The 21,914-nt window shown below is 43.1% G+C and overlaps 1 protein-coding gene across 1 annotated transcript in view; it reads right to left on the bottom strand.

Annotated features, from left to right (window-relative positions):
• Positions 1-21,017, bottom strand: part of KIAA1109 (KIAA1109 ortholog) — a 244,747-nt gene extending 223,730 nt beyond the window's left edge. The window contains exon 1 of the mRNA XM_034771463.1: positions 20,946-21,017. The gene's annotated coding sequence lies outside the window, so the exon portion shown is untranslated. The remainder of the gene's footprint in view (positions 1-20,945) is intronic.
• Between the last annotated feature and the right edge of the window lie 897 nt (positions 21,018-21,914).

Genomic DNA, 21,914 nt, shown 5'->3' with positions numbered 1-21,914 from the left:
AGCATCATTACTGCCCTTCACAATACCGCCTGAGGCAACAGTCAAAACACTAAATATCAGATAGTGTGACATGAGTGCCTTATACAACATTTACTGTGTTTTCATTTCATCTACTAGAACCATGTTTTAGTTATCCTAACACAGTTCAAAAAACACAAGTGCAAGGCATTTTCCTGTTTCTACTGAAGTCAATGGAAGCAAGTTCAACCTCTAAACACATTTCAATTGTTTATTAAGAATCATCCATCAAGGGAAAAGTCAGCCCAATTCCTGTAAAGTTATTTCATTGCTATTTAGATTTAAGAACAACTAGTTGCAATACTTTTTAATTTACTTCAATTTTCTAGTTTTCTGGCATTACTTTCTAAAACCTAAACTGTATGAAACAAAGAGAAATATAGTTGGGCACTCCTTTAGAGAAGTTGATTTTACAATGACTCACACTTTTCAGTTTTATTTAAAAATGAAGGGTATGTTTGGTCAGTTATAATACTTATTTTATGTAAACATGATTTGAAGGGAAGCTCCTTGCAGTAATGCAATGATGTAGGAAAGTTTAGCTTTTTTATTCAAATTAATAAAAGCTGTTCAAGTTTAAACACCCGTCAGCCCAGAGTTGCTCTTTAACCCCTTCAGATGTAGTATGGGCTTTACACACCCCATCACAGTCCCTGTATCAAGAAGGGCTAGAACTTATTTTTTATTTCAATATTTTCTCAAATTGAATATTTAAATATTTACAAGGCATTCATTAAACTGAGATAAAAAGTTTCACTTAGTCAATGATTCAAGTTTCAAGACATGCACAATGGTACAGTAAGGAAGTGGAGACGAAACCCCTCTGCTCATTACGATGAAGGACTCCCCAAAGGTGAAGCTTCTGCTTTCCTCTGCTCTCTCCCATGGTTATTTTGACAGGTGAGCCCTATACAACATTTTGACTGCACTGGTACAACTATCTCCACAAAATCAGTATTTAATTTTTGATTAATTACATATGCGCCTACCATAATTCATTCACTAAAGCTCAATTCTAAAATAAACTTCACCAGTTCAAAACCATTTAAACCATCATCTTCAAACAAAGCTTCAGTAAAAAGATAGGTCTTGCAATGTACCCTGATGTTCAAACTGACTTTTCAGACTGATGGAGCAAAGTACTCATCTAATAGGATGGATCTTCCACCATAACCCATCCCACCTGATTCTGTCAAGGTGAAACACAAAGATTGATTTTGGTAAGGTTATAGAAAACCACCTCTGACAGCCTATAAAGGCACTCAGAACTACTGGTAGCCAGCTAAGTCCATAGAACACAGATGTAATGTGCTCTTCACAAAAAGCACTACCAGCTAAGAGGTAGCTCATGCTTTGGAGTAATCTTCAAGGGTAGCCCCACATAAAGCACTTTGCTATAATCCAACCTGGAGATGACAAAGACATATGTAACTGTGGCAAGGCCTGCATCCAAGAGAAAAAGGCAAGAATGAGATAATCTTGACTACTTTTGCTACCTAGGAATCCCAGCGCAGTGCACAATCCAAAGGGAACTGCAAGGTATGAACTTTAAAAAAATGGTAACTGTGTCTGTTAATTCAGAGAGCACAATGTATATTAAGAAAATGGACTCAAGGAGTTTACTGCCCATGAACAATAGTGGGCAGGATCGAACCGGGAATCTCGGGAGCTTAGTGCATGAGCCTCTACCGCATGAGCTAAAAGCCAACTGGCTGTTAGCTGAGGCTGTAGAGCAGACTCATTTAACTCCCTCTAAGCGGTCTTGGTGCCATTAAATGGGACACAACACCACACCACACCCAGAAGGACTGTGGGTTACATACTTCCCCTAGCTGAATAAGCGCATCCCAAGCTTCAGAGTCTTCCCAGTTGAAATCCTGGACAAGTCCCCATTTGTAACGCCAACATTCTCCTGTCATCAGCAGGCGGGATCAAACCTGAGACCTCTGGAGCTCAGTGCATGAGCCTCTACTGTATGAGCTAAAAGCCAAATGGCTGTTAGCTATGGCTGTAGAGCAGACTCATTTTCTCTCTCTTTCTAAGTGGTCTCAGTGCCACTAGGTGGGACAGAACACCACACCCAGGAGGTGTCCCCGTATCTAGTACAGACCAGGATTCCAGTCTCGGGGAAGATACTTGTGTTTTAGTTTTCCCTATCTATAAATGGGAATAATTTGCCTGCCATCCTTACAGGTATACGTGAGATTTCTATTTTATATTGCCCATTAGTTAATGGTCATAAAGCACTTTGAAAGGAAAATGTAAAGTGCTGCAACATATGTCTGATATTTTCTTTAGCAAGTAGCAATAATATTTTGCAATTATATCATGCCTTTCATCAGAAGATCTCAAAATACATTACAGACATTAAACTTAGCCTTACAGCATCTGAGACAAAGGGGGAAAGAACTGACCTGCCTCAAGTGACAGAGAAAGTTGATAGAGCTGGGAATAGAATCTATGAATTCCACTTCCTAGTGCTGTAATCATTCCACCACATGCAGTCCTGTAAAAAACTGATCTACATTATTTATGTCTAGTATTTTACACTTCAAAAACTCAAAGAAATTATTTTAATAAACAAATCAGTGATTGGCCAAATATTTCTGTGTAAAACACATTCTTAAACAGCAGTTAAATTGATCTCACCCAAGTCTTTCTTCCCAAAAGTCTTTCTCCCAAAGACAAAACCTTTATGTGCATTCTGCACTATGCACGTGTTCAAAAGCCTTTTACATATAAATCACCTCTAACTTGGGTTATATTAATTAGATCTCATTAACAGGGAGGAGGAGTACTACTCAATATTTGTAGTTATGTAGCAATATTTCTCTTGAGCTGTAATTTCAGCTGCCTTCCCACCTTCCTCTCACATGTTATCCATCATAAACGTGCTTTTCTTCACTGGAAAAGAAATATTAAAGAGGCACAGATAATGTTATCTCTTTTAGCTCCTGCCAACATGTCATACAACTTTATTTCTTAAGGGATGACTGCTAACAAGCAGTCTTACTTTCCCTTCTTTATGAGATTTTTGACACACTAACAAAAATTAATGAATCTGAAACCTAATACTGTTGTTAAGATAACATTTAATAAAGTCATTGCAATAGTCAGTATTTTAAATAGCCTGCCTTGGGAATCAATACTTGATTTACCCAGGGTTTTTTTTTCCCCCCACCTACATTATCCAAACTATCAATTAACTATCCAATCAAGAGCCTCTGCTGGAAATTTAAAAAAACATGGGCTCAGTCTCACAAAGAGAAACAGCTAGCAGTTTCTTTACAATCTCTTCTGATGGAGAATAAGAAAATAAAATCTATTTTCAGTACTGACTGAGAGAAGACACTACATTATCTTCACAGACAGGAGGAGAGAAAAGATCAGCAAACAATGAAATGGAAAGTCAGACTGTATAACAAAGCAAAAAAAAAAAATCCCCGGTTTTATCTCTGTTGCATTACAATAACAAATAGTGTCACAATGGCAAACTCAACTACTTCATGGTATTGCACTGTGCTACAAACCTTTCAGAACGGTAAGAGAAATATTCTACAGTGCATTACAAATATTTTTAAATTTAAGAAGAGAACTGTTACACAAATAATTTATAATAATTCCCACACATACAATCTCCCTCTCCTGACTCCCCCCCATAGGATAATATTATGGAAGACCTGTAGACATCCTACAAGGTCACATGACTTAAGTATGACATGCAACAAGTGGAGACAACTACTACTGTGCTGGTGGTGGAAATCTGGTTGGTTGCAGCATAAAGATTTTTTTTAAGTAAAATTTTGTGGCATGTGAAAGGCAAAAGAATATTTTTAGATGGTGTAGGCCAGCTGGAAAGTGCTGGCTCCACTGTTGTCTGAGATTAACATTTTTAAGGAGTGCAGAATGACTACTGAAGAAAGCAATGGTGTGGCCTTTTAAGAAACCATGAATTGATGTTTACATGGACAACTTCTGTCAGATCTAATATTCCATTTTTAAATTGCGAATAAGATTACGGTGACAACTCTCAGTACACAGATGACTCAGATCTCCTTGTTACTTGTCCATGTGTACATAAACCTGGGTTTGGCATGGAGACTGAACTGGTTGTGCTAGTCAATGATCTGACAATGGACAAAGGTATTAGAATTGTCATGTGCCTTCTATGTTAATAAAGAGGTGGTGACTCGACTTCTACTTGTGTGTGACTTCAGTCTTCTCTTCAAGAAAGAATACAAAGGGTAGCTGTGGGCAACTGATCTGCTTCCCCAGGGCTCCCAACTTTAGAATGTTACAGGGTTCCATTTTATCACACACACACCCCTTATTTAATGTGTATATGTAACTATTAGAAGGGTTAGCTAGAAAGCACAGGATAAGGTGTTTTCAGTATGTAGATGATCCTTAGCTTTCTTTTCTCGATGTCTTTCTTCTTGACTCACGTGCTATGGTCAAGCATGTCAACTAATAATGGGGCATGGATTGGAGCAAACTGACCAAAGCTCAATCTAAATAAGACTGAAGTGACAATGGTTGGCTGCAAAGCACCTGAAGTAGATGGCACAGATAGCATCACTCCTCTGATTGAGGATGTTTGTTCTCTATTAGTTTCCTGAGTTCACAACATAGGGATGATGCCAGCTCTCAAGCAACTTCTGGGCCAGCATATTACAGCAGTGACCAAGACAATTTGTTTGATATGTGCTTGGCCAAAAAGGTAGGTTTTCCATCTGATGCAGACAAGGCTACCATTATCCACATCTTTGGACTCCTCAACATTAAACTACTGCAATATGTACTATAAGGGGCTACCCCTTAAATTAATTGGAAACTGAAACACGTTAAATACAGCTGCCCACTTAAGCAATGTGTGACATTTAAGTTGTTGAGTATGATTTATAAAACATTAACTGGCTTGAGACATACCTACCCAAGAGACCACCTCTCTGTGTGTGATATTGTTTCCTCTGTGAATTGCTGGCAATCCCTTAAGGCCAAGGATGATCTCTTTCACAGGTTTTGTTTTTCATGGGTCCTTTGGTGACTGAAGAGTCAGATTCTTGAGCCACAGGCTCGTTGGCCAACATTGCAGATGATGTTGGAAGACAGGGTCGGGCCGTAATTGCTGCATGACAGGTGTCTTTCCTTTCTTTTCTGGCGTTTTTCTGCCACCAGGGCAAGGCAATTTTCCTCAAAAGTGGACGTTCCCTCTCTGACAAGTCTTTGCCAGTTATCCCTATCCTTCGCTGCTGTCTCCCGATGTTCGGTGTCGATGCCACATCTCTTGATGTTTATCTTGAGGGTGTCTTTAAAGCGTTTCTTTTGGGCACCTCATTTCCTTTCTCCTTTGGTAAGCTGGGCATACAGCAGTTGTTTTGGTACGCATACGTCAGGCATGCACACATAGTGCCTGTTCCACCTCAGCTGGTGCTGGAAATCAGGGCCTCAACACTGAAGATGTTGGTCTCTGTGAGGACACTGACATTAGTGCGATGATCCTCCCACTTTATGTTGAGGATCTTCTGAAGAAAGTGCTGGCGTTCCAGGTTTTTCAGATATTTTCTGTAGGTCACCTAAGTCTCACAGCCATAGAGGAGAGTTGGGATTACCACCACTCTGTAAACTAACAGTTTACTATGTGTTCTGATTGTTGAACACCCGGCGAGACAGTCTGCCAAAGGCAAGGTTGGCAAGGTGAATTCTGTGCTGAATCTCGACATCCATCTCTGCACTCTGTGAGAGATGGCTGCCAAGATAGGCAAAGTATTCTACATTTTCCAGATCTTCTTTGTCAATATAGATCTTCCTTGCTGGATCTGATGATTGACCGGGGACTGGCTGGTGGAGAACTTTTATTTTGCCAATGTTCAGTTAGCCCTAGGCTTTTGTAAGTTTCAGAGAAGCAATTAAGGGCTGTTTGAAGATCCTCCTTTGAATGTGCAACTGCAGCACAATCATCTGCGTACTGGAGTTCAGTTATTGTTGCTGATATTACTTTAGTTCTGGCACCGAGACGAGAGCGGTTGAAGAGGTTGCTGCCAATCTGATATTGGAAGCCAATGCCCTGTGTTAGACAGTCTTGGGTTAGTGTTTTCATAGCTGCTAAGAAAATGGAGAAAAGGGTGGGTGCCAGTACACAACCTTGTTTTATGCCAATTCAGATGACAAAGGAGGTTGAGACACTGCATAGGATGGAGCCACTGCATAGGATAGCAGTCATCTGCTCATGGAAGAGTCTTACAATGGTGATAAATTTGCTTGGGCAGCCAAACTTTGACACAATTTTTCACAGAGCCTTACCATTGACAGAGTAGACTTTGGTCAACTCGATAAAGCCATATACAGCTCCTGGTGTTGTTCTTGACATTCTTCCTGGATCTGTCTGGCTGCAAAAATCATTTCAGTGGTGCCTCATGATGGTCTGAAACCGCACTGGGACTAGTACTTCCTTGGCAAGAGAGAGCAGGCAATTCAGTAAGATTCTAGCAAGAATCTTCCCAGAGATGGAGAGGAGAGCAATGCCTCGATAGTTGCCACAGTCGGCCTGGTCTCCCTTTTTGAAAATGATGACGATGTTAGCATTACGTAAGTTGACAGGGATTTCTTCGGTGCACCAGACTTTGAAGAGCAGCAGGTGAAACTTGTTAGTCAGTAGTTCTCCCCCCACTTTCAGTACTGCAGCTGGTATGCCATCAGGACCTGGAACTTTATTGTTCTTCATTTGTTTAATTGCTTTGCAGATTGTTAATTGCTTTGCTCAGGTGTTGGTAGTTGGCAAGAGTTTCCCAGATTGGGTGCTGAGGGATGGAGTTGATGGTGTCGTCAGTAACAGTCAATTCTCAATTTAGAACAGTGGTCCCCAACCTTTTTCGTCTGGCAGGCGCGAGACGACGAGCCACCGTGGACTATGGCTGGTAGATGAGCACCCACCGAAATGCCACCAAGAAGTGGCAATGTCAATAGACGTTGCCGCCAAAATGCTGCTGGCAAGCAGTGTCATCCAGAGGCGTCGCCGCCGAAAATCGGTGGCATTTCGGCAGCAACACCTCTGGATGACGCTTCTTGTCGGCGGCATTTCAGCGGATGCTCGTCCGCCGGCCAGTACACGGGCGCACATAGATGCCCCGACAGGTGCCATGGCGCCCGCAGGCACCACATTGGGGACCACTGATTTAGAAGCTTTTAGTTGTGTTCCTTCCAGCACTCTTTGATGGGTTCATTATAGTTAAGAAGGATACCACCATCTTCAGATCTCAGAGGTGAGAGTCCACCTGAGATTGGTGCATACAGGGTCTTTGTCTCACAAAAAAAGCTCCGCATACCATATCTGTCAGCAAATGTTTGGATTTCTTTTGCTTTGTCCTCCCACCATTTGTGTTTGATTTCTCGGACCCTCCTTTTAACTTCAGTTTTGAGCTGATGGAAAGAGCTCTGCTTCTGATTGGATAGTGGTTGGTTTTGTCAGTTGCAGAAAAAACTTCTCTTCTGGTCCAAAAGGGCTGTAATCTCAATTTTGTTTTATTAAACTAGTCCTGATGGCGGCGGGTATAAAGGCCAATGAAGTCCTCGCAAATCTCACGGATGGTCTGTTTTAGGGCTTCCCAGTCTTCTTTGACACTTGTGCTATCATTTCCAGGTATGCATATAGCCAGTTGTTAACTGAGGAGTGTTTAGAAGGTCTCCTGATGCACTGGCAGTATACTGACATCCTGGTGACATTTGAGAAGTTGAGTATGATTTACAAAACATTAACTGGCTTGAGACATACCTACCCAAGAGACCACCTCTTTCTGTGTGAGATATTATTTCCTCTATGAATGAAATAGGCCAGAATGACCATTAGGTGTACCATATGCTATGTTTTCTGCGGATAGCTGAGGGATGAGTGATCTGTTTGTTGGCTATTTTAAGTTACTAGATGAAACACTTATTTCACTTGCTATGCTGTGAGGTGGCTATTTTTTGTATGGAATGTTATTTTTCATTAATTGTTAGGGCACTCCCAGTTTAATCAAACAGGAACAATTTTACTGCAACAAACAGAGACTTAGGCAGAAGATGTTAGCTTATTAGCCTCCCAAATTAAACTGTCCCAATGACACATAATAACTATAAATTGGATATTCAAAACAGAATTTTCTGGAGTATGTTTAATACATTTTCATATGAATAAATTATATGAAAGTAATGTTTAAACTTCTGCTTCTTAAGGATGGATTTTTATTTTTAGATGATAGAACGGCTAGCCAAAGTTACTAATACAGGGCTGCTTTTGAGATAAGGAGCACATCTTTGCTCACTACTCTAACACATGCAAAGGAGGAATGTGATGAAGTAAGGAGGTCTGGGGTTTATATGAATGAATGCAAAGAAATAAATAGTATTTTCTTAGGCTGTCAACTACTACCATGATAAGTGCAGCACAGAAGCCTAAACATAGCCCAAATGCTGCTCAGCTCACTCAAATGAGTAGTCCCATTAAAGTCAATGGGATTAGTGGCATGAATAAACTGAGCAGGATTTGGACTACAATAGTACTTTGCACTTACAGCACTCATCATCCAAAGATCTCACAGAGCTCTACAGTTTTAATTTACCTACTCTCACAACACCTCTGAAAGAAAAGGTATATTGTCCATTTTACATAAGGGAAACCTGTTGTAAGAGATTAAGTACAGTATCTTACAAACAATATTTCATGCTCATGCAATAAAGGGGCACAAAGATCACTTATCAACAAAATGCTTATTCTTCAGCTATTCTTTAATGCAGCAACTGGCTTTATTTGCCAGTCATCTGCAGAAAACTACAGGTCAGTTGCAATGTACAAAGTACTCTCTTACATATATGTACTTTGCAGTATTTTTTTCTAAAAACAAACACACAAACAAACTAAGGTTTAAAACGAATGCAAGTTTCCCCATGACATCAACATTTCAGCAGAAGCAATCCTCAGGGAGCTCTGTTGTCTCTCATGGCAACTTAGTTTCAAAACTCATTTTTTCCTGCCTAGATTCTGGGGGTGGAGGGTACATGAGTATTTGGTAAATTTCAAACATATATATTACATTATAACCTTCACCCCTAAGTTTGTAACCTTTGCATTCTTCTAAATCAAATGTTAGGAAATTCCAGAAGTAAGATTGCCTATGCAACCTTAATTCGGCCCCCTTGTGGGTATGCATTGAGATATGGCCTTTAATTACATGATTTCATACTATTTTTTCATTCATTCACAGCCCAAATTGATTTCAGTTGCATACAACACCTCTCAGAGTTTGCTCCAGGCGTCTCACATTGGGCATACAGAAAATGAGGAATACACAGTTAGTGTCCACCTGTGAAAATGTATGGTTTATATCAGTGTTTCTCAAACTTGGGATGCCGCTTGTATAGGGAAAGCCCCTGGCGGGCCGGTTTACCTGCCGCGTCCGCAAGTCTGGCCGATCGTGGCTCCCACTGGCCACAGTTTGCTGCTCCAGGCCAATGGGAGCTGCAGGAAGCGGCGGCCAGTAAGTCCCTGAGCCCACGCCGCTTCCCGCAGCTCCCATTGGCCTGGAGCAGCGAACCGCGGCCAGTGGGAGCCATGATCGGCCGGACCTGCGGATGCAGCAAGTAAACAAACCGGCCCGGCCCACCAGGGGCTTTCCCTACACAAGCGGCATCCCAAGTTTGGGAAACACTGGTTTATATGACTTGCTCAGTACCACTATGTGCAGAGGCAGGAAAAGAATTCAGTTCTCCATGGCAGCATTCAGCTACCTCAGTCATGAGCCCGTTCATTCTCTTCCTATTGTTCCCTGCATCATTCACTACACACATTCCAACATCTCCAACATAAAAGGCAGAGATCCAACAGAACCAACCCCAACTTCATTCACACAGCAGGTCCACTACCTACACTGAATAAGGTGTTCTAAGGGGTTCCTTAGAAAACAAAAGTATCTGATCATGTAACTACAGGCTGTATCATAATGCATATGCACAAGAGGCTGAATTAAAATTACACAAGCAACCTTAATTCTGGCATTTCCTGACTCTGCAGCTATAACATTGTATATCACTTCCTACATTTTTAAAAAGTAAAACAACAGAATTTCCATGATGTGCAACCAATATTGACAGCCACATGAGTCATCAGCAGGGTTGAAGTCTTCAGATCACAACATAAGTCTCTAACACTGGAGCTAACTAAAGTTAACTTGTAGCAATATCAGGCTTTTATTTCCTTTATGGACCAGCCACTACAGGGTGATGACACATTTAGCTGTGAAACCCATGGGAAATTTGCTGAAGTAGAGGAATGTTGACACACTGGAATCCTAGGTTCAATCTGAGGTTCTGGAAGAGAGTGTGATTTAGTGGTTGTAGACCTGCCCACCCTTGTTTCTATTCCCCTCTACATCTATCCACCCCCATCCCCAGCTCCTTTCCCTGCCTCCCTCTGTTCCTCACTCATCCACATTTGAGTCAAGCTGCTTCCTAATTCTCCTCCATGCTGCTTGCAGTCCAGCAGGCAAAGCAACAAGAGCACAAGAGAATCTCATTGCTCTCAGTTCTGATCCCTGACACCACAGGAGCCCCAGCTATCAGGAAGGACAACAGCAGGAGAAGTTCTGCTCAGCCCTGAGACAGGACATACTCTGTCTCACAGTGGTACATGAACAGTCTGGTCAGCACATAGGAAAGAACTGTGTGGCTATGGAGCATACTCCATATAGATCGAATCTTCAGAGGATTTAACTGCCAGCTTCCAACAACCTGTACCGAGCATGTGCAAACTGCTACATTCAGAGGCTTGTAATCTGGCCAAATTTGGCTGGATTTTCACAGGAATTGCAAGAGGCATATTCCTGATGTTGGGGTGGCCTCTCCAACCCCATCCTCACCCCAACCTCAAGCCCCTGTTCCAAAATCTGGAGGTACAAAAGCTTCAACAAAACTATTAAAAAGGGTGGGAGAGAAGCATTTTTCTCTAATATTGTTCTTGGAAACTGCTGAACCATTTTAGTTAAAGCTTAACAAAAGAAGATTCCAGTGTGGTTATTCCGGACATCAAATTGTATTTCTACATTTCAGTGCCAAAACTGATACAGAGTGTATCGACTCTGCAAATGTAATATTTCCTTGTTCAGTTCATAAGAATTTGAATTTCTGGCAATTACATTTTTCTCTGCCAAAAGAGTAACAAAACATGGTATACATATGGGGGAGCAGAAGAAAACTCTTTGCTGCACACCACTTTCAGGCCACTTATGATTTTGCTGATGAAATTTGCACTCAGGCATCTTCCACAAAGCATGACTGTTTTCGCTGTAGGAAATCCACATGGTCTATTAGGCATGCTAAATCCATCACCAACTGATGGATTTGAAAGGTTAAAACTGCTTCTTCAGGTTATAATCTTGAAATTAGAGTGCAACATGTCCTACTGAACTGAACTGGAAGCTTGTCTGCATGGTGCTGTACAACACAATACCAGCCTTTAATGCTTAATGTATTGAGTTTTGTTGTTGTTGTTTTATTAAATGGAGTCTCTATAGTTATGTCACTTTTCTGGATTTCCCTATTATTGCTGATGGCCAAATTAAGATACAGCTCTACTAGAAACAGAAAGAATAGAGGAGGATGCTGGGTACCAATTAGAAATACTACACTTGCTATTTTGGTTAAAAATGTGTTTCATTGGCTGAAGTATGTTGGTATTAATCAGGTGTTCGCCTTTTCCACTTTCTAGCACTAGCGGAACTCAATCTTGGTGAGATGTACTTCATCCTCATCCAGTTTCCAAATTCCAACTATTAACTGGTAATTTATGGATAAAAATTTGTCTTAAATTACCTAAAATTAGCTGCTTTTGTGAAAAAGCTCTATTAGTCATTATAAAAAGCAAACCTCGTTTTAACCCGACTGATGTGAGGTGTTAACATTGTTAACAACAAAAGTGACAGCTCTGTCTAAATGAATACATGTCCACATGACATTTAGAGAGCATTTGTATCTACACCAATATGATAAAAAGAATAGAAACCCACCAAATAGCTTGCCTGGCAGCACACAAACACAAAAAGCTACCTTTGAAGACCCAGATTCAGTATCGCCTTACTGGTAGCTCAGAGTGCCACAGCAGTAATGCTCACTCAAGATAGAAGAAAGGAAGAAGAGAGCAGACTGCAGAACGCTTTGTAGCATCTGCACATATATTAGCATTATGATCACAGATGACGCTTTCCAGCATTCTTGGTCATTGGAATAGTGTTGCTTAGTGTAGCAACAGACAATTGAGGCAAAGCAAGAAACAACTGAATGACTACCATAAAGACCTAGAACTGAAGGTGAAAATACAGATGACTGCTTAATATTCTCAGCTACAGAATCAAGATGTGGCTTGTGTGGAAGGACAGCAGAAGGAAAAATTCAAGGTTCACCCATCCTTCTAATTTTGGTTACCTTTTCCTCTTTGTAACACCTTCCCCTTCCTAACATCATTTTGTAGGAATAAACAGGATTATAATCTGACTGTTTGAGCGCAGATCGACTCTTCTAATTCTAATAGAGAGCATTTTTAATTTGAGGGTGAAGGAAATCAGGGCCGCCCGGGAGGAGGGCAAGTGGGGCAATTTGCCCCATGCCTCGCAGGGGCCCCCACGAGAGTTTTTCGGGGGCCCTGGAGTGGGGTCCTTCATTTGCTCCGGGGGCCCCGGAAAAGTCTCGCAGGGTCCGGACCCCTGGAGCTTCTTCTGCTCTGGGTCTTCGGCAGCAGTTGTGCGGTGGGGGGTCGTTCTGCTCCAGGACCTGCCGCCGAAGTGCTCTGAAGACCCACGGCGGGGGGTCCTTCCGCCCCAGGACCCGCCACCAAAGTGCCAGGTCTTCAGCAGCAATTCAGCGGCGGGGGCCCCCTGCCGCCAAAGACCCCAGGCCCCCTGAATCCTCTGGGCAGTCCTGAAGGAAATAGAGAACACCTTAGTCATCTCCCCTCCATCCCATATTCAGTGTTCTAGGCCTGATCTGCACCTAAAACTTAGGTTGGCCTATCTATATCATTCAAGTCTGTGAAAAAAACCTCACACTTGTGCAAAATAGTTAGGTTGATTTAAGTTTTAGGTTGAAACCAGGCCTAGATGCAGCTAGGTTGACAGAAGAATACGTCCCTCAACCTACTTCTGTCTCTTGAAGGGATGGATTTAATATGGCGACGGAAAAACCTCTTCTGTTACTGTAGTATGTGTTTTTTAAGTAACTTACAAGGTTTTCTCTCCTCCCTTTGACCAAATACTTTGCACTGACAAATCATTCAAACTCCCAATTCCTACAGCAATTATGAAAAATTTAAAATGCACATAGCAATCTGTACTTTTGCAACACTCAACATACCAGATTATATTTAGGGAGATTTATCTAGTAATGTCTATTAATTTACATAAGCTGCCAGGATGCTTTACATGAGTATTTCAGGATATGGCTCCCTTTACCATAGGGTATCAAAACCATCGTAAGCTTCTTAAGGAAAACAGAAAGAAAAAAAACAAGGTGGCAGTTTTAGTTTTCTATCCATTGTACCTCTTCCTTTCACCTAAAGTCTCCAATATTTCTACTACAAGATCCAGCTTATGACACAAATGATTCAGGTGGGAGAGTGAAAAAGACAAATGATCCATAATGCCACCACATCTCCAGTGAAAGGTGCAATTGAGCTATCAGAAGCCTCCTGTGGTCACAAATTATTTATCAGCCTCTAAAATGTATCTAGCATAGCACATTACTGAAAAAAGGAAAGATTTGGCCTCTGCCCCCAATGAGCTCCATCTAGACATGTAAACTGTTAGCTGCCCAGGTTGCACTGTGATAAGGGTAAATGGAGGTTACTGGAGTTCTTAGAGATGGACTCTGCATATTTATACTCCGGGGATGCACCAGATATGTGCAGCTCAAATGGTGAAATGTGGCAATTGGTGCCCATTGGAGCACCCTCGTACCCAGCGGCACTCCAGGCACCAGAGCTCCAAGCGCGTGCCTGGGGCAGCAAGCCATGGGGGGGCGCCCTGCCGGTCCCTGTGGGAGTGGCAGTCAGGCCGCCATTGACGGCATGCCTGCGGGAGGTCCACCGGTCCCATGGATTCGGCGGCAATTCTGCGGCAGGTATGCCGAAGCTGCGGGACTGGCGGATCTCCCGCAGGCATGCCGCCAAAGGCGGCCTGCCTGCCACGCTTGGGGTGGCAAAAAAGCTAGAGCCGCCCCTTCTCGTACCCCCTTTTACCTCTCCCCTCTCTGTTCCTGAGGGTTCTAGGGCAAAGTGCTCTGACCACCTCAGTTCCTTCTCACCACCTCCTCAGCTATGAGCTATAATTAAGGCGCCTAGGAAGAGGGGAAGGTGGGCATGTAGTGGAAATGTACAGAGTCTGTCATAAAGAACTTTGTTGACAAGTAACCTCTGTTTCTCCTTCAAGTGGCCTCTGCATATTCCCACTCCCCTTCCCCTCTTCCTCACAACCTTCATTATAAAAAATAAATAAATAAATAAATTTGAGATATCCTATCTCCTAGAACTGGACGGGACCTTGAAAGGTCATCGAGTCCAGCCCCCTGCCTTCACTAGCAGGACCAAGTACTGATTTTGCCCCAGATCCCTAAGTGGCCCCGTCACGGATTGACCTCACAACCCTAGGTTTAGCAGGCCAATGCTCAAACCACTGAGCTATCCCTCCCCCCAATTATAACCCATGACTGAGGTGCCAGTGGGACGGAACTGTATGGTGACCAGATAGCAAGTGTGAAAAATCGGGACAGGGGGTGGGGGGGTAATAGGAGCCTATATAGGAAAAAGCCCCAAATATCGGGACTGTCCCTATAAAATCGGGACATCTGGTCACCCCACGGAACTGAGGCAGCCAAAGTGCCACACCCCCTTTTATAGCCTTGCCTTAGAATATTCAGGGAACGATGAGGGGAGGTGCAAAGGGAGTATGCAAGAGCACTCCAGCAGGCACTGCTTGTCAGGTTCTACCATCTGAGGCTACTTCTACACTATATACCACTGGTGGCAGTGTGCAGTCTACATGTAGGTACAAACTGCAGTGAAAAGCATACTGCATCTACACTGTGGTATGTAGATATACATGCCCGTGAAAGGCTCTCATAGAGGGAATGCAGCGGGGAAAGGCTCAACCTGAGCCTCTCTCTGCTGCCGGACTCTTTCCCTATGGTGGGGTAAGGGCTGCAGCAGCAGGAAGTTGGCACAGCCTTTCCCCGCCATCTCCCCTGCCACAGCCTTTCCCCATGGCCAGAGTTTTTTCCTGCAGCAGGAAAGGCTCCAGCAGTAGCACAGTACACTGCTAAAAATGGCAGCACAGCCAGGGATGCACAGCCTGGGTGAGTAGAGAGCCACATAGGGATGTACTTGCGTGCATACTTGCCTGCACCCTTCAGGCACGTCTTTACTCTCCTAAGTTGTGCCTCACCATATACACTGCTATTTATACCAGTGCCAAGGGGGCTACATGGGTATGTACACTACACATTGGTGAAAGACGCATGTAACACAGACACACAAGAGCAAACAATATGTCAAACAGAATACAAAACACATTGTTCATTAATTGTGGCTCTTAAACATGATTTTTCTTATTTCTTATTAAGGCTACATTTAAAGATAAAACAGAATAAAGAATAAGGAAGAAAAATTTCACTGCAATCTGTCCTGCAACATATATAAAACACTATAACATCATGAATTAATAATTGATAATCATGTCTGTAGCTGCAGAAAGGCAGTAAATTACACATTGGTTAATGTGTATTAATCCTTTTAGATCCGAACTTCTAGTTCATTTAGAGTTCTATTTACATAGCACAAACACACAGCTTTAAAAATCAGGATTCAAGTTCTCTGTGTAAAACCTACCAACAACACTATATGGCAAATATTTTTCCAGTAAGTTCTTCCTTCACAGAAAACTACCTTGTGAGGGAAGTTTACCAATTACTTTCCAAGTTTCTTAACAGCACTTGACATTTTACATATTTGTTTACTTTCTTTTTGCATCATTTACACAGTATCAACACAGCTCTGAACTAGGAAAAGGATGTGTTTGTTGAGTTGTTGCAGAGACAGAAGAGGAAACAATACATTGTTTTGGCAATGTCTCAAATTTCTCTTTTAGGGAAAAGGCTAAACCATTTTCACTGTTGAAAAATGGAATCCATCAACTTAGAAAACTATATATATTCGGAATTTCTTTACCAGTGTTACTAGAACCAACTTCATACATAAAGAACAAATTATTAAAAAAAAACAAAATCTAGCTTACTTTTAGCTGTTTAAATTGCTTACTTTCTGCATTTCACTCAGTTTGGACAATGAAACTAAACTAGTCAGTTTCACAGCCAGGTTCTCATGAACTAGTACAATGCTGCTTGGCCAACGTACCAAAAATGTTATATTTTAAAAAAATTAAATAAAAACATCTATTTAGAACAGATTTTTATTAAGTCCTCTAAAAATAATCTATATTGTTGTTTTCAGGTACTTGAAAGATTCTCTAAAACCAGATCCCGTAGCAAACAAACTCTCTTTTAAAGAGCTCTTATTCCTTAGTGTTCTCAATCAGGTATTAGTTTTAATCCAATCTAACACAAACCTCTCTTCTTGTCAGTAGAAAGGATGCAATGTTACTAATTCTCATAATTCTATCACGAGTCTCATAATATCTGTTGTTTTTCTTAAAGCCTCGGCTCCAGGAATTATAATTAAGACTACATTTTAATCATGGGTACTATTAGTAAAAGTCATGGACAGGTCACGGACAGTAAACAAAAATTCACAGGCTGTGACCTGTCCATGACTTGTACTATATACCCCTAACTAAAACTTGGGCTGAGAGGCCGCGGATGCTAGGGGAGTGGGCCAGGGTAACACGGGTGTGGGAGGGGCGGCGCGTGGCCCAGGACCCCACTGGTGCGGGGGAGGGGAAGAGGCATGCAGCAGCGTGCAGCCCGGGACCCCTGCTAGTGCTGGGGGGAGGAGAGGAAGGGTTGGCAGGGCTGGCGGGCTCCCCAACCGGCTCAGCACGGCTCCCCAGAAGTGGCTGGCATATCCCTGCAGCTGCTAGGGGGAGGGAAGGCCAGGGAGGCTCTGTGCACTGCCCCCGCCATGAGCGCCGGCTCCCACCACAAGCACCGGCTCTGCAGTGCCCATTGGCCGGGAACCGCAGCCAATGGGAGCTGCAGGGACCGTGCCTGTAGGCAGGGTCGGCGTGCAGAGCCCCCTGATCTCCCTACCTAGGAGCTGCAGGGACATGCTGGCCACTTCTGGAGAGCCCCACCCCTCCCTCGAGGTAAGCACCGCACCACATCCCAACCCCCTACCCCAGCCCTGAGCCCCCTTCCTGCACCCAAACTACTGCTGCTGCTGGGGAGGTAAGTGGTGGCCCAAGGGCAGCCCCAGAACCAGCCGCACTGGCCACCGCAGAAGTCACAGAAAGTCACGGAATCTGTGACTTCCGTGACAGACACGCAGCCTTAATTATGATTACCAGAAAGTCTTAGCTTTCATTTAAAAAAGAAAAAGGTTTAAGTTTCCAACTCTTGGGATTTCAGCAAAGAGCTAAAAACAAAACAAAGCTTGAAAGCTTAAAACAAAAAGGCAAATAAAAAGACACTGCCCCTTTAAAAAAAAAAACTCATGATTCTTTGTTCTCTCTCATGATTTTATGAATGGCTTGTTTAGCAATACTAAAGAGGAAAACATCTCAAAGTTCTAAAACTTCTACCCAAACCCCATGCAAAAAGAATGCAGCCACTATTCATAACCAGGGCTCTGCATACTCCATGCTTCTTTGGAATCTGCTACAGAATAATGGCACAAAAGCCAAGCTCTTAAAAAGAAAGCTGTTAAGTATCTAGCCCTTAAGGTTGCAAAGGGCACCTTCCACAAGTGAATGAAATGTAGACATATAAAATGTCGACTGAAGTCTGCAGTCATCCTAAATATACCCAAGACAGGTGAAATGCTTCAACGCCCCACATAAATGAACAATTTAGAAATCTTAGGCCCTGATCCTGTAAAGACTTATGTCCATACCTAACTTCACACACTTCTATTAACTTCAGTAAGACCACTGCCTTGGGGTAAAATTAATCATGTGTATTAGTATTTGCAGCATCAAGGCCTAATTATGCAAATTTAAGCCCTGATCCTTCATGTTCACATGGAGCTCAGTGCAGGATTGCTTCCTTAAAATTTAAGTGTTTTACCAATGATAATTTGAACATCTTGTTAACATGCTTAGCACTACCAGTACTGCCTCTCCACATTATTACCAGGTGCCAAGAGCTCTAATTCTCCCCTGCTCAACTGTCCAAACCTTCAACTTCCATCCTGACAACTTCTGTAATACAGTTACACATTTTAAACACAAAACTGTGAAGCACAATGAAAATTAAAAATTAATGGACAAAGTAAAATTTTAATTTAATATCAAATTAAATATCAGAAGGGATCTATCATGACTGTTTTCCTGATTTTCATACTCCATTAAAAACTTCATTTTTTTAATTTCCCTCTAATCTGCTATATTTGAGTGCTGTAGAACACAAAGGTCATGCCACAAATCTTAGGTCGAGCTTGCCAAGGAGCACACATACAACAACGAACCTTTATACCTATAATGATGATGATTATGGGCCATAAGTGATTACTCACTGTTCTATTCAGTCCAAAAATAGTTTTATGATTGGAATCCTGGGCCTACTTCTTTTAACAACTGAGGCATTACTAAAATGGGAAACAAAAATTCAGATATGGACTATGATTAGTCTTTCAATGTTAAGATATTGAATAATTAGTCTTTCAAGATATGTTTCCAGTACAGTGTAAAACAACTTACATTCGTAACACATTAAAAACATTTTTTAGTATTTAGTATTATTTCAATATGATCTTAGACAAATGAAAAAATTATGGGGTTTGGGGTTTTTTAAGCAACTAGGATATGTCAATCATTAAGCAAAGGATCAGAGATACTGATAGTTATAGTTGACAAAGATCATCCCCAAAAGTGAATCTTTCTGTACAGACCAAACGAATTGGAGGTTCTTAAACTTTTATGATTTCATGTAATTCATACTCTCACTTGAAACAATTTTTTTTCCAAGCATATCACTGATTTTTTTTCTTCTCTGGAGACATACACAGGTGTGGGACAGAGCTCCCAAGAAACTCCACAAGCTTCCTCTCTCAGAATTTCCAATTAGTATGTCCCACAGGAGAAGGTTACTGAGGGCTGAAGAAGCAGCAGGGGATGTTGGCCTACAAATACCGCAGAACATAGTGATCCTACAGGAGCTGTGCTGAACCTCCTTCCGTTGTTATGCAAGAAGCTCTACAGAGGAGACTTTGTGAGAGTTTGTTCTACTTGAACTACTGAAGAATATGAAGAGGAATATGCCACTGAAAATGGCCACTCCCACCTCTATCCCCAAATATTCATGAAACCGTGATACTATACTGTACTCACACAGCGAGGTATGTCACAGAGCCAGAGCTCTCCATTCCACATTTTGGATTTTCGCCTTTTATCTCCCAAAAAGAAGGCAATGTTCTTACTAATTTCAGATAGTACAGATGTTCTTTTAGGAGTCAGTTTGTATGTCATCGTAATTAGCATTAGGAAGTGTTTTGTGGTGGGTGGGTGGTTGTGCGTGAGTGTGTATATATATATATATATATATATATATATATCAATTACTTGGGAAGTTACATCTATTTAAATTTACAACTAATGGACCTACTTTGTTTTTACTATGGCTTGGTTGTATAGGTTTGATAGCACAGCTAGCTGACAAGTGCAATAAAATGTGATGTTACAGCTAGCACAGATTCAGCATGGGATTCCCACATAGCCATGCATTTTGACAATCTTGTAAGGAAGGATCTTATTGGTGCTGTTGTTCTGTTCCTACCCCCACCGCTTCACCAGCTATACCAACAAGAACACATCTCATTAGCTCCACACTTTTGTTCCAATGCAGTTTTATGGCATCTTGTTTTTTTTACCATGAATTATTGACCTCAGAAGTGTTGACTCATGAAGCTCAGATTACAGCCAACTTTTATGGTACACAAATTTATACCATCTTCTTTAAAACTTCTTGTAAAGGGAGTGTCTCTGTGTGCACCGTATACCTGGGATCCAAGTGGGACAGCAACAGCACAGGACTAACCCTGTTGTAAAGCCGGTCAGTTTCATTTTCTGCTCAGCACAGGCCAAGTGTGGGGCACCCTGTGCACACTGAGTGAAAGTGACCAGTCTAATGTTAGTTTCACTTCAGTGAAGGAGCAACACAAATGACACCTGAGGGAGAAGATGAGAGGACAGCCCCAATTTTCAGGAGAGCCAATGGGAGCAACAAGAATGACCAGATAACTAAGAAACTTAGAAATAAAATTAAAAAAAACCTTCCCATAGCTGTCCAGCCGCTTTCACAGGGCTGCTTGGACACCAGTCAAGGCATCTCCTGAGGCAAGTCTCGCTCTGCCCATTGTACAGCCGGTACAAGGCAAGGCAGCACCAGGAGACCCGCCCCCATGCCGTGCCCCCCAACGGCCCCACCCGCTCCCCACTCAGCTGTTAGCCGGCACCCCGCAGACACCCCACCCCCCAGCGCTCCCCCAGGGGCCCGTAGCCCGCCCCTCACACGTAGGGTGACCAGATAGCAAGTGTGAAAAACTGGGACAGGAGGTGGGGGGGGGGTAATAGGAGCCTATATAAGAAAAACCCCCAAATATCAGGACTGGCCCTATAAAATCGGGACATCTGGTCACCCTACAGGGCCCCCCAGCGCCAGCCACCCCCGCACACAGGGGCGGGATAGAGTACCCCACCCCACCCGGCGCCCCCAGCCCGGCCCAGCGCCCCATCGCTTACGCCATTGTCCGGTGTTTACATCCGCACCCCTCCCCGCTTCTTACTACAGCCCCGGCGGCAGCCGCACACACCGGATGGCTCTGCCCACACGCACCGGCCAGCCCTCCCTCTGCGCCGCCCACCAATCGCCGGGCACAACCGGGCCGGTTGGCCAATGACCACGCACTGCATCCGACAGGAGGCAGGTGGAAGGATCCCTCCGTAGCCAATGGCAAAACGAGGCCCTGCAGGGGATCCTCCTACACCGGGTTGAAGTCAGGAGGGAGTGGGTTGGTAGGGGCTCGTGCGCGCGCGCGCGCAGACGGACGCCTTCACAGTTCAAAGGGTTTATCTCATGAATAATTAAAGTTACCTCATGAATAGTCAATATTCCCGCCGAGGCGGTCCCGCCCCCTTCCTGTCCCCTCCTCGGCGCCCCGCCCCGGCCTGCGGGGAGTGCAGGGGATTGTTCATTCATTGCCCTGGGCGGGCGCGGTGGCTCTTGCGGTGCGGTAGCCGTGGCCTTCAGCGTGCCGCACAAGATAGTCAATGAATAGCTCGGGGGCTCGCGGGTTGCACAGATGCCACGCAATGTTTGTTAGTATTTCTCTGGGGTCCATATTTACCGGCCTCTACCCAAAGCTTCTCATTCCTGTCCCTGTGACCAGAGAGGGGCCTGCACCAAACCCCTAGTCCGGGACACACCTAAATTATGCTCATGGTTGAAAGAATCTAGATCTGGGCCATGATCCAGATTTCGCATAGGGCAGCCTGAAACAAAAGCCCAGGTTTAAACATCTCCCAACTTGTTCAGTGTTTTCAATCAAAACCCACACAAAAAAATGTCTGGCTTGAAATATTACTGAATTCCAGAGGTAAAACACCGCAGGCAAAATATACATAAAGCAACAATGAAAGGGCGCTACCTTTAACATGGAGAGAGCAACATACCAGTGCAGAACACTCTGCACAGCAATGGAGAGCAGGGAA

This window comes from Trachemys scripta, chromosome 5, assembly GCF_013100865.1.
Source record: "Trachemys scripta elegans isolate TJP31775 chromosome 5, CAS_Tse_1.0, whole genome shotgun sequence".
Classification (NCBI taxonomy): domain Eukaryota; kingdom Metazoa; phylum Chordata; order Testudines; family Emydidae; genus Trachemys; species Trachemys scripta.
The sequence above is the reverse complement of the archived record's forward strand: the minus strand, read 5'-3'. Positions and strand labels throughout refer to the sequence as shown.